This window comes from Hevea brasiliensis, chromosome 13 (genome assembly GCF_030052815.1).
Source record: "Hevea brasiliensis isolate MT/VB/25A 57/8 chromosome 13, ASM3005281v1, whole genome shotgun sequence".
NCBI lineage: Eukaryota > Viridiplantae > Streptophyta > Magnoliopsida > Malpighiales > Euphorbiaceae > Hevea > Hevea brasiliensis.
In genome coordinates, this window is record NC_079505.1 from 67706915 (window position 1) to 67719296 (window position 12382).

Consider the following 12382-nt stretch of genomic DNA (forward strand, 5'->3'; position numbering starts at 1 on the left):
CTAAATCTATGTAAATTTAAGTTCTAATCCTTGATTATCTATCAATGATCTTCACCTTTCGGTCCTTCAATCAAAGATTAACACAATACCCAATGGGTACCAACATTAGGCAAGTAAATCAAGCATACAAGGAAAGAATCAAAACTCATATTTATATAAAATATGGAAATAACCAGTCCAAATCCACAAATTAATCTAGAACATATTTCCCAACTTTAAAATCCAAAGAGTTTACTCACTCATGTTGGTATTTACAAGAGAAATTGATGGAAAAGTAAAGAAAAACATGATGAGAGGACTAAAAATAGAAAAACCCAGGTAGAAGAACCAAAAACTCTGAGTCCCGAAGCTTCCAGAAATGGATGTAGCAGCTCCTCTTCTGCAGAATTGATAGCGTCCTCTTCCCTTGTCCTTTTGTAATTTTTCTTTCCTCTTTTCCTTATTGTTACCTCTTATCGCAAAAACTAGAAAATTGTGCTTTTATATGGTCTCAAAAGTTGCCCTAAAAATAGATAAGAGCCAAGGAGTGGATAGAAAATGAGGTGTAAAAATATTCAGGTCAGCAAAGTTATCCACGTTCTGGGCATTCTGCTTAGGGTACTGCTTACCCTGAGCAACATCTTCAACAATTTTCGGCCTCTGCATGCACTGTCTGCTTAAGGTTAAGCAGACCTTCAGCAAGTCTCGGCAAGTTTAGGATAAAAGGAGTTTTCCTGCTCATGGTTGACTTCCAACTTGACCTGAGTTGCACCTTAAGCACTGCTGCTTACCCTAAGCAGAATCTCAAGCAAGACCCTAAGTAAATCTCGACAGGTTTGTGGATGACAGCTTGAATGTGTTAGATTTAAGCTGTGCTTGACTTGCAGCTTACCCCAGGCTTAAGGTTAAGCAATATGACATACCCTGAGCAACATCATAAGCAAGATCTCAAGCAAGTTTTGGCCAACTTAATCTTCCAAGGCTTGATTTCTTCAACTCTCCTCCATGCTTAAGGGGATCTAAATTTCTTCAAATCACTTCCTAATGCACTCATTGACCTTCAATTTGCCACAAAAACCTATTAAAAATAATAAAATTACAAAAATCAAATATAAAGTATCTAAAGTTAACAAATAAGCTAAAATAAAGCTAAAAATATAAAATATACTAAAATATAATGGCAAAATAGATGCAAAACTATCCTAAAATGCTTATATGAAATGAATGCAACAAACATGCAATCTCAAATTCAAGTCATTCTGCACCACTAACCAACAAGACAACACAACCAAAGAAATCAATCGATTATTAAAGCAAAACAACTGGCAATCCTCATAGAATCAAATGGACATACAATCTAATACCCAAACATATACAGGGGAATATTTTAGAGAATAACCTTCCTCCAAACCTAGTTGAAACCGTTACTTATCCTTCTCAGTTGTAATAATAGGTCAACCAACAAATGCACAAGTGAGAAGTTTAATTTGTTTTGTTTCCACTATAAGAAGCACATTGCATCCAGAGAGTAACCCACTTGGATTATAGATATACAAAGCTATGAAACAATATTTGACATAGGATCTGCAAGAGCCCAGGCTTCTGAGCCCTTCCCTTTCTATCATGGCGCCATTTATTTATCCTTCAAACAATTAAAGGAGCTAAAGATCAGCAACAATAGTGCACAGAGAGAGAGAGAATCATGCCATTACAATAGCTTGGGTTAATGTCATGACCCGATTCTATGGGTCAGACCAACACTAGGACCTACGCCAACATAAAGTCTCCGAGGCCTGTAGTAAGCCTCACTATTTTCAAACCCATAACTATACCCAAATTCAAGGTCAACATACAAAACAAAATAAAATAAAGTATTATAAAATAATTTAGGCTAACTCAAACCAATAACTATTAGAAATCTACAACTAGGAGAGCTCAACTTAACCTTGAAACCTATCATGCACAAATCATTTAATACCATTAATTTCATTAACTAATACAATATATTTATATATTGGTATCACGGTGGAGTTCTAATAATTAAACAAATAGATAAATAAATAAATAAATAAATAAAATAAAAACTACTAACTAATAAGCATCACGACCTATAGAGAAAAATGCAAGTCAAACTCAAAAATAAACTCACTCCTGCTGCAAGCTGAAAAAAAAATATTTGAACAGGAATGAGTGTTTGACTCAAAGAGTTTAGATATTGATTATAAATACAATTTTTATAAGTAGTGAAAATTAATACAATACTAATATGAAATACACATCCATCACATATAACAAATAATTCATTCAATATTTGCATAAGAAGATAATTTGGAGCTACACACACACTCAATGTATCAGGACAATGCATAAATATGGGAGTTGATCCCCTATATAGCTTTCTTAGTCCAAATCCCGCTAGTGAACTCAACTCAAGCCAAACTTTCGCTTAAGTACATGTGCAGAGGCCAGCAAGATCAACTCAAAGCCATGCGTTACCCCGACTTTCTATATCCATAAGGATCGGGTTCTAACGAGACTAGCTCAAGATCCATATCCACCATGTACCCCATCCATATATATATATATATATACATAGCTCCAAATTATCCTCAAGACTACAATCACAAATTATTAACAATAATTAAATGTGTAGCAATAAGAATGCTCCTAATTTATTTTAACTAATTATATGCATCAATAAATATTTATAAAAATGCATAAGCATGCTAAGAATATAAATAATATTGAAATTATAAAAATAACTAATATCTAACTTACAAACTGATCGACCCCATTACAGCTGGTTCGACTAGAGAGGAGAAGATGCCGAGGCCAATCACCTATACATGCACATTGACCTCTATCAATAGATTGATAAAATAATTAAATTAAATCTAAAAAGCAAGAAATTAATCCTAAGGTTTTATCGAAATTTCAGCAGAGTTTCTCATAAATTTAGACCTAACCCTCTATAAAAAAAAATTAAAAAAAAAAACTCAACAAACACAGCACATAGGGCCTCAGGCCCACAACAACAACATCGCATTCCCATCTAGCGCATATAAGAACTTAATCTAAGTCCAATCATCCAAACTCCAGCTCGGGTCCCCAACTCCTCTACAGTCCAAACAATTATTTCTAGCACTTTAAAAATTATAAAAATATTCCTAGAGGTCCTCTACCTCATCCTTCTATTGATTAAATTCATTTTACTTACTTTTACTTAACCAAGAATATTTTACATATTTAACTAGCTAGCTTAATCAAGGCAAAAATTATATAACTTGAGTTAGGGATTACCTTTGTAAATTTTGCTATCTGAAACAAGTGCAAAATGACTGTAATATTGACTATGTTCCAGGATGGACCATCAAGCATCCGAATTAGGCCAGAAACTGATTTGGGTGTCGGTGAGTTATCATCGATCTGAGTGCACATCCGAAATACCCATGAGCTACTAGTGATAGATTTGCTAACGGTTCGTCAAAACTCTACTCCGATTATCCGATATCAGCCAATTTAGCATAGGTGTCCGATGAGCATCTTCTCCATCCAATCTCTGATCAAGGCGTAATTAGTGTCAAAACAAAACTTAAGGAGTGCAGATCATGATCCCTAAGTCTGATCATCCAAATTGGCTGCCAATTGGCCAAAAAGTCATGAAAACCCAAAACTTGTCTGCTCTTGATCTCACTCATTCGACTATCAAACAATGCAAAATTGGTCCCAAAAAAAAACTCATGATATAAGCTTTCTAACAACAGCAAAAACGGCCCAATCGTACTTCAGATGAAGCTGAAATCACTCCTAGAAAATGTCTTCCCTATGCCTGCATTAAGAGACAAACATCTTGCTTTTGCACTGCGATTAGCACTGCTACAGCTAGCTAATGACTTATAGGTGTTGCTTAGGTGTGGAGCTTCTTTGCCGGTCATTGTTGGTGGCTAGAGGTTTGCCGACAGCTACAAAATTGAGGGAGAAAGAGAGTGATGAGAGGGAGAGGAGAGAGAATGTGGGAGGGAGAGAGAACTGTTGGGTTAGTTCTTTTTTTTTTTTTAATTTCCATTTAGTCTTTATACTTTTTCATAACTTTTTTATCAAGTCCAAAACCCTTCAATCAAATCCTTTTTTCAATCTAATAATAATAATAATTTGGAACCAAAATTAACAATAATGAAATAATATACTTTAGGTATTACAAGGAGTAAAATATTGAAGATGTTGGCTTTTTTACTTGTTAGGGAATTTTAGAGAAATTATGACTTATTTGGGGATTTTGGGTTTGATTTGGGGATTTAGTTTCTACTTTGTGGGGCCATATATAATGGAGGCTAACTTCTATTGACTTTAGCCTTTTTAGACCATTTAAAAACTACCAGACTCAATTGTACTCGAACATTTTTTGAAGAGTTTATTTTGTACTTTTAGATATATTTTAAGGGCTAATTTAAACTTTTAGCTGTTAATATATGTTCTTGTCAAACCATAAAGAAAAGCATTTATGATATTTGAATGCAAGAAGTTAATTGTTGATTTTAAGATTTTAATATATTATAGCCCCATTATAGCCAACAGTAGAAATTGTGAATTTCCTAATCTAAAATCATTTTCCCACTTTTCTATTTCCTCTTCTTGCATATTATTTCACATCATTGCTTGTTTTAGACGAAAGTTTTATTTTGATTAGCATGGCCAAATAGTCACGTAAGTTTTTAAAATATTTTGAAATTCAAATAAGTCCTTTATATTTTAAAAATAATAAAATAAATATTTCAAATTTTGAAAATAGATTAAATAGGTCCTTTTTACTTTTTTTGGAGACAAATAAACCATGTAACTTTTATAAATAGATTAAAAAGATATTGAACTATAATTTCCCTTTAATTTAAATCCAACCAAGGCCGTGCACAGGTACTCATTGGCCCGTGCCCTTTGCTATACAACAGATCTCATTTTTTATTCTAATTGAGTCGTAACACGAAACTTTTTTTGTCAAGTCACAATTAGGTTTATGAACGCATATTTAAAATTCAAGCCATATAAAATAACACACTTTTTAAGAAATCCAGCTCACCTGAATTTACTGAAATCAAAAACCTAAAAATTGTAAAATCTCAAGTTGAAGAAAATGTCATATGGACCAAATGCTTATTTTTATGAAATTGCAAATTCTAAATTCTGAATCTAAGTATGATAAATTTGGAGTAGGAAAGCTCTTTAAAGTCCAAAACTGGACTTACTTTTTCATGGCCTATTAAAACATGAGATTGGTGGCCAAAATTTTCTTTGATGTTGAGAGAATGCAGTGAAGACCACGGGAGGAAAAACTAGAAGTGAAAAGTGTGAGGCCGCGTGCTTATAGTGCGGGCAGGCGTGTGCCCTACTCCGAGTGCTCTCAAGTTGAGTGATTTGTGGGTTGAATGAACCAACACCTCTGCACACGCCAATTCTTCAACCAATCATCTTCATTGTGCCCATCCTTTGATGGGTCTAGCCATGCCGCGACCACAAGAGTGGGGATGCTTTGTAAGTCTTTGTTTAGATTATTATCTTCAGGGGCTCTGGTCGTTGGCTCCAGCTATTGGTTAAGAATATGTAGTTATAAAATAGGGAATTTATGTTGTTATAAAATTTATTAACTTTATATTAAACTTTCTTATCTTAAAATTATTTGGCCTATCAAATAAATTCAAACCATTTCGTAATAATTATATCTAGAATATTTGATTTTGGATAATTTGTATTGAGTGAGCATTTTGATTGCTACCCACTCGTTAGATATTTTTAAAATATAATTATTACAACAAATAATATCATATGCTAGTCTTCAAAGATCATATTAAATTCATATTATTGGTAAGAAAAAAAATAAAAAATATACCTAGTTGAATTTTGTATTCCAAGTTGCAAAAAGAGCCCTATTTTTATGGAACAACGAACACATTGTGAGCCACTTGCACAAAACAAAGATAGAACAAGGTAGAGAAAGAGAGAAAACGAGTGAGATGAATCTAGTTAAAAAAAATAAAAATAAAAATTATTACTTGTCTAGTCACTTGACGTTCGTTGTCATGAAAGTCTAAGATCCTCAAATTAGATTATAGATTTTGAATGAAATTTTTTTAATTTTAAAAGTTAAAATTAAATTGTTCAAAATTACAAAGTCTTGAATATATTCAGCATAAAAGTTTGGATTTATTTAACCAATAAGCCAAATTATTTTAATGAATGTTTTTAGACACTGGTTAATAATACGTTATTAAAGTTTTACTATTTTCATTATCATAACATTTTACTCACCTTGATAAGATTTTATCACAATCATTTATATTTAACTATAATTCACCTTAAATCATGATAAGTACAATTCTATAACAATGGGTAGTAGCACTCACTAGAAAAACTCTAAGATCAAATACCATGGCAATTACCATAACAAAACAGTATCAATCTCACTTTTATACTATCAAAGTCCAACCATCTGTAAGTTTTAGCTCAGTAATACTGGAGTCAACTCCAGGATTGTGAGAGTTTGAGTTCCAGTTTTAGTGAGACTACTAATGAATATTATTGTCTAATCTAATTCATTTGAACAGCATTTCTCACAACAATACTCATATGGACATTAAGATCAATACAATTAATGGTTTCAACTCAGTTAACTCGTGAAAATTTCTAGCTGGGATGATCAGGTCAGATTTTCCACTCCATCTAACTAGACATTTAGAAAGGTCTTGTTTCATGAAATGTACCTGTAGTTTTCATTAGAATCAGTAGCTTAAACTTTTTCTAAGGTGAAAAGATTGTCACTAAAGACAAAGTATTACAAACTAACAAGAATTCAATTTATCACCTCAGTTAATTTAGTTGGTATTCACAGAGGTCCTTGTATGCAGTGCCCTACCTATTCATCCAAATCAAAATTAGATGGATATTATTCCACATCTGTTACCATAATAATCTGCTTACCTTCAGCTTTGTATTTCTCTGCCTTAGTTTCCTTGGAATTCTCGGGAAGGCCCTTGCAGTTGATGGTGTGCCAAACTGGTCTCTCTTCTTGGAACAATCTGCAGAATCAAAAATAGATTCATTAAGTTATAAATCAACAAGTACGGTACATCAAAACAACACAATAACTCAGAAGAGTAATTATTGCACGTCATCCCCTATTTATATGAATTCGGCATTCCCCTCCTCTTCAACATCCTTTATAGTGGGCATACAATTATAAGCATACCTATTCAGGAAACAGGTGTAGAAAAACAAGTGTCTTGACCATATATATATGTGTGTGTGTGTGTGTGTGAAAACAGATTATGTTTCTATGAAGAGAATATTTTCCAGACTGCAGTAATCCATTTTTAAGCAATTTAGTAACTATAGATTTCTAACTCATAAACATTTAAGGCATTGACCTTCATTTGCGAATGGCAACCTTCGGTGTTGAGATGATACAGGAGTTTTCCCAGATGCACTGTGTTTAAGAAATTGAATTTCACAGCCCAAAAAATTTTTTAAAAAAAAAAGTGTAGGGTAGCAGCACAGTCTTTCTGGCTGCCTTTCTCTTTTGCTGTTTCCTCCCCTTTTTAAGGCGTTCAATGTACCTTACTATCCAAATTTTCACCATCACAAAAAGGTTGTCTAGTTCATCAGTCCAAGCAAGAAATTTATCCAACTACACCAATCAAATTGATGGCCACAACCTGAGATGCATTTGTTTTGCAAAGAAGTTACAACTGGAACTGAAGGGATGGCCCTAGCAATGCTGTTTTATTGCAAAAGGCAATAGAGGACGCTAAAACATGCTTATACGTTCCACTCTAAACAGCATTTGACGGTAAATTTTTTTGAAGTCACAGAGATTTATCATGTCTTATCTAACATCAGTGGTTTTTATTTTTTATCTCTGCAGGATAGAGAGAGAGAGAGAGAGAGAGAGAGAGAGAGACTTACGGGTGCTTGCAGAGCATTGGACTTTGTATTGTAAGGGCATACTTGCAAGTGGATAGCTCTGTGATAGAACTAATCATAGCTCTAGGCTCTGAGCATACAAATCTCACCTGCACTTTAACATTAAGGGTAAAATGATATATAAATATATATATATATATATACACACACACACACACAATTAAAAAGAAAGAGAATTTGAAGGCCCAAAAAAAGCTGTTCCTTTGGTCTATACCTCAGTTTCACGGGGCTGATTTGTAAGGTCACACATGGTTCCATTTGTATATTGATGAGCATGATACCTATATAGATACAAACAATTTAAATATTGTCAAAATTCAAATTTTCAAATATTAATTCACACCTTTTCTTCACTTTCCTCGCTCAAAACGAAATTCATAGTCATAAGCCCATATTATGCAATCATACCTTTGAGATGCATCTTTTGAGTGAGGATCTTTCAAAGTAGAAACATCAGAGAGATTCTGGTTGAATGCAGCTGTGGCTTCTTCATCATATACACCCAAAACAAATTCCTGAACCACCTGTAACGGCAATACATATGTCCTTGGCATGGATACTTAGGGATCTTAATAAAACATGCTTTTCCAAAATTATAATGATATGATAGCAACAATTGACGGGTGCTATTGCTATAAGTACGACAAGCACTATTACAAATATATAGTGGACAGTGGACTTTGGAGTTTGGACATATATGACTATCCAGTCCAATCAAAATTTTTGCAAATTAATCCATTGCCTATGATTATAAACATCCAAACTAACAGAAGTGCATAAAATATCACTCCACAAATCTTAGCATGCTTCCATTCTCTTTTTTAATATTTACAATTTTTGAATAGTGATATGGAATTGGTCTCAAATAGAGCTGAATGGAAAAACAGGACCCATACAACTGACTCCAACTAGTTTGGGATTAACACTTCGTTGTTGTTGTTCTTGTTCTAGTTCTTGTTCTTGTTATTGTTATTGTTGATTCTGTTTTTGGTTTTTAGTTTTTGTAGTCCAATTGTCCAAGAAACTCATATAATAAAATATATTTATTTATGTAATTTGATGTTTTAAAAGAGAAAGTGCTTGCCGCAACCAGTGAAAACCATAAAAATTGGTTTTCCCAGTTTTATCAAGTTGTTTTACAAGATATATTTTTTTTCAAATTTGAACAACAAAAACCAAAAACAGATAATAGAATTGATACCAAACAACTAAACATAACATAAAACAACTCTAAGATGCTTCGGTGGTTACCTTATCATCTTCCAAATGAACTTGCCGTAACTTCTTCTGATAACAAAATTCATAAGACCACCAACCTTCTTGCTGAAGAAAATTAATTATCATAGTAATTATTTAAGTCATTTGTTCAAAAAGTCATGAGAAAACAAATAAGAACAGTTACTTGCAAGCTATCTAATTCCAACCAAGAAAAAGGGTTAGTAGTGGCAATTTTTGCACACAGCAGAACAGTATTTAACAAAGGACGTGCTCAAAGTATTTGTTATACTAACTCTGATGAAACATCAGTCTTTCAACACTTCAAGCAGCTCATCTGGTGTTTTCAATTTGACAAGTTTCTCAGTTTCCACAATCATGCTGCTCATATTCAATTGATTAACAGGCTTTCCACTCGACTTTCTCCACCTTGGGCAAGTAACATACGTACTTCTGTCTATTTCTGTTGGGCATTACCACTGACTCCTGGTCAACATCCTGCAAAGTTTTTGGCATCTATGTTTACACAAAAACAAAAGCTACTCTTCTGCAGTTGACATACAGAATATACAAATTCCACACTTAAACTGGGAGGGAAAATCAATCACAGGTTATAATTGCATCAAAAGACCAAATTGTCCGCTAGTTTGTTGTGGCAACACTGTTTTCATCAAAGAAACTCACTAGACCTTGTGGAAGGCATACATTACAAGTTACATAGAGTAGAAATATGTACAGAAAGAAGAAGGGATAGTAGTAGAGCCAGCAGTTAGATCTGGCAGGAGAAGGCAGTTATCAGTGTAGAAAAGAGCTCGAAAGCTCTAACTGATTCATTCAACTATTGTCTAATAAAATTCTCAGCTTCTTCTTGCAAATTCTCTCTTTTCTCTCTTTTCCCTCTCTAGTTCCTAATCTTTATTCTATTGTGTTAATATTTTTTTCTGCAATAACTGAATTGTTAGGGTTTCAATCCTAACAGCATAGTGGCTAAAGGAGGAGGAGAGAAAAAAAAAATCCCACAATAGTATCAACATCTTTGTCGTAAGAATTTGAAATCATTCCTCATTTTACAAGATCTATGCCAATGGATTTTTTGAAGCTAAAGCTCTGCAGGACTGTCCAAAAGTCCCAGTCAGTATGCATAATATAATACTGCAATCTAAGAACAGATGGTATGAATAGTGATAAGAAGTTTGAAATGTAGAGTTGTGGACATACAAACTTGCTGAACAACAACAACAATAACAAAATCAGTCTCAGATTCAGATGATGATGGTACAAGCTCAGTCTATCATTTATAGCAAATAGAAGAGTATAAACCTAAGCTTACTTACAGGATGAAAAGGTGAGTCTTCTGGATGAAATTCAATCTTGTACTTTGGTTCACGAAAGTTGCTGACTGAAGGAACCACCTGCCAATTGCAGAAGTTAGAGAAGTGAAATTGAATATAAAGACACAGAAGAGAGAACATTTCTTGGAGAAAAATGGTACAACTACACAGTTTTAAAATGAATGGGTGGATGGTTAAGTCAAATATAATTTTCTGACTTATTAACACGCAAAACAAGAAAATACATGACAGTCTCCTAATTAATGACGGCTGACGGAGCACAACAAGGTAGCCTTCAAAACCACTAGCTACTGCCTGAATCATCAACAGCTTCTGTGATGGATACAGTACTGTTGAACCTTTAGTAGCATTTATCTTTATTGCCCTTTCAATTTCAAGGGCTCATATTCTGCACCCAAATGTCTTGTCCTACTTTGGCTGAACCAGCCAAATTGGATTAAAAATATAGATAACCATGTAGTTATCCCTCCTGCAGTTTATACACCAATAGTCATGGCTTTTATCAGCAATAGAGGGAGTAGAAAGATGTCCCAACTGCATGGGATTGCCTCACATGTCAATACGTATCATACATTGATGATTGAGATCATTTAAATCAGGTTTGAGCTTGATTGCTACCCTCCATCTCAAAAAATTATTGCCAGCATAAAGAAGTCTCAAATCAGCTTTGATGAATCAATATAACTCTCTGACAAAGAAGTTAACATGACTTCAAACGTTCTATTCTCGTAAAAGATACCAATTTAATTAGACGTTTAAATAACAATGATAATCACATGAACAACAAGCTCTCTGCTATGCTAAGACAAAAGCATCAAAATATGCTCTCCAAATTGCAACCAAAATCTATAGCCACTTTGACCATAATTTACAATCTCCAAATGCCTAATCTTGCTGTGGGAGTGGAGGGGGCTGGGGTATAGAAGTAAGTGCCTTAGCAAATCACAAACTACCATTGACGGCTTCTATATTTTTTTCTTCAACACCTCGAATCTACTCTCCAACCTTTTCAAACCCACCATGAGCTTTATTGATCACATTATACAAAACAACAAGGACATACCACCAAACCCATCAGCCATCGCAGAAACAAAAATCAAAATTAAGCTTCATACACTCCTAAAATACCAGTTTCTTAAAAAAATTCGACAAGAACACCCCAAAGCAGTAAATATACGAGAACTACAAAAACCCAGATAACATCCATAACTTTAGGAATCCTCGAGCTTAAATTGATTGAAAAAAAACTAAAATTAATAAAGAACTATCAACTTGATGAAAAGAAGTAAAAGCAAAGACTTACCCACAGGACCTGGGAAGATCTGATCGGCTAAAACATGGTCGGATGGAGTGTATACAACAAGAATTAAACATAAAAATCTCATCGTTAGTTTCGTGCTATTTTCTTTCTCGTATTTTTTGCTCTAATAATCTATTAACAATAAAAAATAAAAAAGCACAAAAAATTTGCAGCTTCTGGTTTTGTTGAGAAAGAATAAGCAGTGCCTCTTGCGAGCAGACCTGTGCATGGTTTTCGATTTCGAACTTAATCGAAGAATGTATCAAATATCGCAAGGATCGAATCAAACTTATACCTATTGGTTTGGTTAAGTTTTGGTTCTTCATTGAGAATCCTATCCATATTTAAACGGAACAGGAACGACACTAAGGCATGTTTGGTTTAACGGTTGAGGTTGAATACAACTGAGCTGTTACTGTTATTGTATTGATAATTGAGAATAGCTGTTTTATATTAAGTGTTTGATAAAATTATATTTAATTGTTATTGTTAATATGTGAAATGACTAATAAGAGTATATATTATATAATTTATTTTATTATTTAAATAAATATAATATTATAAA

General features: G+C 33.6%; 1 pseudogene; it reads right to left on the minus strand.

Moving 5' to 3' along the window:
• Positions 1 to 125: 125 nt before the first annotated feature.
• On the minus strand, positions 126 to 12175 carry LOC110660276 (protein OS-9 homolog; annotated as a pseudogene).
• Between the last annotated feature and the right edge of the window lie 207 nt (positions 12176 to 12382).